Below are 5,200 nucleotides of genomic sequence, written 5' to 3' on the forward strand. Positions count from 1 at the left end.
TCCCCTAACTCCCCTCTTCCTTCCAGCCCTCCCCTCCCCTCCTCCCGTCCTCCTCTCCTCTTCCCCTAGCTCCCTTCTCTCCTTCCAACCCTCCTCCCCTCTTCCCTTCCTCCTTTCCAAACCTCCACCATGTTCTATCTCATTCTTGCTTCAAATATGTCCAGCTCATGGACAACAGAATATTCTCAGCAGGAAAATGCTGCAAAGCAGGCTGGACAGATGAAGAAACAGCAGCACAACCATCCGCCCAGCCTGCAGGACACACCACCATCCACTCTGACCTTGGAGTAGCACTGTGAATTCAGCATCTTTAGACTCCACTCCCTCCTGGTCTGGCTGGTGTTCAGCAATACAAGTTGTTTGCACGCGAGTTCCCTGTCCCTTCTTTGACTTTTAGGCTGTCTCAGACAGACCTTCTATTCCAAACCTCCAGCTGCTGTTTAAATGAGCTGTAACAGCAGGGATAAGGGGGCTACACTAAAGACATCCATTTTTATGCTGTTCCTTTTGGCGGGCTTCTTGCAAAGAGCTGTGTAATGTACAGCTGCCTCTGGTTTTGGAAAACTGAAAGACCAGCCGATCTGTGTGTCCTAGTGTCATTTGTTACTGAGATAAAATATCCCAGCAAAAAGCAACTTAGGAAAGGGTGTGTTCATTTTAGCTTGTAATTCCAGGTCCATCACTGCGGGATAGTCATATCTGCTGGAGCTTGAAGCAACTAATTACATCATGCCCAGCAGTCAAGAGCAGTGAGAAATCACCTCATGTGTGCTTCTCACTTAGCTAGCTCTTGCCACTACAATGCATGCACATCAGGGTTCCAGGGATGAAAACATGCACCCCACATTCAAGGTAGGCCTTTCCCACCTCAATTACCCAAGTGAAGAAAAACCTCTCAGACAGCTAGCTGTCCACAGGCCAGCCTGACCAAGTCAGTCCTCCAGACTTCCTTCCCAGGTGGATCTGTCACATTAACAATTTAAAACCAACCACCACACCTTCTTATAAACATTGGCTTACAATTGTAATTACATCGATTCCTAGTACATAAAATAACTCAATAGAGCATTACTTTCATTTTTCAATATCACAGGATAGATGGTTCCAGAATGTCTATTCTTATTACCGGCTTTGAGTATAAAAATCTAATGAATGTGTTAGCTAGAATTGCAAGAGTCATGCCGACTGCCCTGCCTCAATTTACAGGCAGGTGGGTTAGAGTAAAACAGACTTGGGCATTGAAACTGCACCCAGGATTTTACTGGCAGCTTATCTGCTGCCTCAGTAAACTGTGGTCACGTGCAGCTGCCTATCTCTGATCATCTCCTGTGCTTAAAGTTGGAAATTTTCCACCTGCTCGATGACCCGCCTCTGCCTGCCAGTCAGGGCCACCCTGTAGATAACTGACAAACTCCTTGGAGGGCCTGGATTGCCATGAGTCCATCTTAAACCTTAAGGGTTTTTTTTTGTTTTGTTTTTTGGGGTTTTTGTTTTTGTTTTTGTTTTTTTGGGTTTTTTGTTTTTTGTTTTTTGAGACAGGGTTTCTCTGTATAGCCCTGGCTGTCCTGGAACTCACTCTAGACCAGACTGGCCTCGAACTCAGAGATCCGCCTGCCTGTCTCCCAAGTGCTGGGATTAAAGGCATGCGCCACCACCGCCCAGCAAACCTTAAGTTCTTAAGTGAATGAAATGGTCATTAGGTCTGTTTAATACAAAAATAGAATGGACCAGATGTGAACTGATAAAGACTCGAGTCTTACAGTGGATTCTTGGCAGCTGGTTTTAACGTGTGTTTTGTTAAGCACAGAAATTGGAATATGGCTAAATCCCAGCCTTCTCTTTCAATGAAACTTTGATTTTAGGAATTTGTGTTGGTTACTAAAATCAAAGCTTGTGTGTGCAGCATGCTTACTACTTGAACAGGCACAGTTTTAAAATAGGTCAGTGTTCATGTTCTTTGGACTCTAAGGATGGGGAGTGTTAACATTCAGCTGGATAAGATAAATTCTGCATCATTTAAGAAAGATCACTTTGGGGGAAGGGGGTGCTGGAGAGATGGCTTAGTACTTAAGAGCACTTGTTGCTCTGGTAGAAGACCTGAGTCTGAGTCTGGGTGTGAGTTTCCATGTTACACCACTTACAATTACCTGTAAATCCAGCTCCAGGGACCATGTGCCCTGCTTCAGGCCTCTGTAGGCACCTGTGTACACATGCACACACACAGAGAAATGCACACAAAAGTGAAATATATACATTTTCCTGAAGTTAGCATCACAAGTTCCATGAGTGCAGGCATGTGCACATGTTGCTCCCACAAAGCCCAAGAAGCATCATCAGGAGCCACCCACAACATTACTTTCCTAGCCAAAACCATGCAGGCAGGTAGGTTTCAACACATGCCATGAGCCTGGCCAAAGAAAGATGCTATAAAGGAGAGTCACAGCAGCTAAGGAGAAAGTGCACAAACGGGACAGAGGTGGGTGACCTTTGATGACACAAATGGATCCCAGGAAGAAAGCCAAAAGCTGACCATAAACACCTGGGGTGTGGGGCTGAGATACCTCAGTGGGTCTAGTGCTTGGTGAGGAGGATGAAGGATGGAAACAAGCCTGGTGATCTGAGCTGGATAGATGCAACACCAGGTGAAGGGAAAGGACCAATACAAAAAGTTGTCTTCTGACTCCACATCCCACTGAGATGCTAGTGTCACACTCTACAATGACCACAGTAAGAAAGGCAAAAATAAGAAGTGTGACTAAGGTGACCACTGTGGGCAACAGCTCCCCACTGAAGTGATGGGCATGTATGCAGTCAACAGCAACAGAGCTCCAGAGGACATGGCTAGCCCCATCAAATAGGGGAGTCGCAGCAAATGCAGCCAGTCCTGCTCCAGAGCCCAGTGCAGCTGTGCCCAGAGATGGCACCAAACCCAAGCAGACTACACATAACCCAATGGGAAGAACGCTCTTCTGGAGCCATCAGTGAGCTTTCTTCCCTGCCACGGTCCTCTCCGGAGATGCCCTTCCACCCCCAACCCAGTACCTTCAATTCCACTCAAGAATTAAGACCTTCCAGTGGCTCAGCTAGAGGGTGGGAAGAGATCTTAAGCTGTCAAGTTCTGTGACCTAAAGGGCTCCCCAGGAAAGATACCCACAAAATCTCCAAGGTAGGGGAACTACACATTCTGCAAAGGGTTGAACCTGTAACCTGTGTCTCAGAAGCCTGCTGACTCTCAGAGGGTGGCGGCGATAACACCCATCATCAACTGGTGTTATGGTATGGAATGCTCACTATCAGAGGGCACCTGCTCAGAGGCATCAGACCCTTTTTTACTGTGATTTACTTTTCTCCTTGCAGATTTTTTTTGTTTTTTGGTGTGTTGTACAGCAGTATAAATTTTTGCTTATTTTATCAGTGGATGTGGTTTATAGGATACACAATGGTTCCATGGTGACATCATGGTGTTGACGTATTGACATCTGTACTCTTGACAGGATGCACTGGGAGGGGCACAGATTGACTTGTGTGTGTGTGTGTGTGTGTGTGTGTGTGTGTGTGTGTGTGTGTGTCGTGCTCTTGCCCAAACTACATAATCTCAGCCTAATCACAAAACTTCCAGACAAGCCCACATTAAAGGACACAAGAATGAGCCACCCAGGTCAAATGAAACACAGTGACTGAATACAATGAGGGATCATGGACTGGGTCCCTGAACCTTAATATATTAGGTTAATTCTACTGTGCAGTGGTTGTGAGACATTATGGAAAGCCCTGGAGCCAACACCACACATTGATGAGAGAGTGCCGCCTTCCCTGAGACTGGGAGGAAGTCCTTGGCTCCATCCACATCCTACTGAAGGTCCTGACCACTACAATTGGTCTTGAAAATAGGAAAGAGCACCAGATTAGAAAGAGATGCAACTGTCTATACTCATTATTGATGTGCTTCAAGTCCTGAGACTTGGGGCAACCACAGCTAAGAACGTTATAGGACACAAGGTCAACATACAAAAAGCAACTGCACTTCCACGGGTTACACACATGTAATAATAAGAAATTGTGTCCAATGGCATGGCAGCAGCTAGTGGGAACTATTCCTAGATGATTTAATACATAGACAAGATCTGCACACTGAACTAAAAAAAAAACAACAACAACAAAAAAAACCTCTATGCATTTTTTTAAATGTTATATACACTTAGGTATATATTTATGGACCAAAGTATCAAATTTTGTTAATTTCTTCCAACTTGACCTACAGAATGTGATACCTATCAAAACATTAGCAGGCTGAGTTTGTTTGTTTTGTAGAAATAAGACGATCTGGCTCTCAAAATCATATGAAAGTATAAAGAACCTAGAACATCATTTGAAAGATATATACTACCTGATTTTTTTTTTTGAGATAAGGTGTAACTGTGTAAGGCTAACCTATACTCTTTGTACCCCGAGCTGGTTTCAAATTCATGACTCTGTTGCCTCAGCCTTCCAAGTGCACATGTGAGCTCCCATGCTCTGCTATACACAGCCTGATCTTCAGATTTGCTTTAAAGCTAGAGTGGGAAGCTGGATGAGGGTAGCCATGCAGTTAATGAGATATATGAGTTATACAGTCCCCAAACAGCCCCCAAATATGTATAATCACTTGATTCAAAAGTACCAGATAACAAAAAGAAACTGGAGAAAGCATATACCAGCAATTTGACAGCACACCTGAAAGCGCTAGAACAAAAAAAAGCAAATTCATCAAAGAGGAGTCGAAGGCAGGAAATTAACTCAGGGCTGAAATCAACCAAATAGAAAAACAAAGAACTATACAAAGAATCAACCAAACCAGGAGCTGGTTCTTTGAGAAAGTCAACAAAATAGATAAACCATTAGCCAGACTAACTAGAGGGCACAGAGACAGTATCCTAATTAACAAGATCAGAATTGAAAAGGGAGACATAACAGACACTGAGGAAATCCAAAAAATCATGAGATCCTACTACAAAATCCTATACTCAACAAAACTGGAAAACCTGGATGAAATGGACAATTTTCTAGACAGATACCAGGTACCAAAGTTAAAGCAAGATCAGATCAATGATCTAAACAGTCCCATGTCTGCTCATGAAATAGAAACAGTCATCAACAGTCTCCCAACCAAAAAAAGCCCAGGACCAGATGGGTTTAGTGCAGAGTTTTATCAAACCTTCAA

Source organism: Mastomys coucha, unplaced genomic scaffold (genome assembly GCF_008632895.1).
Source record: "Mastomys coucha isolate ucsf_1 unplaced genomic scaffold, UCSF_Mcou_1 pScaffold9, whole genome shotgun sequence".
NCBI classification, from domain to species: domain Eukaryota; kingdom Metazoa; phylum Chordata; class Mammalia; order Rodentia; family Muridae; genus Mastomys; species Mastomys coucha.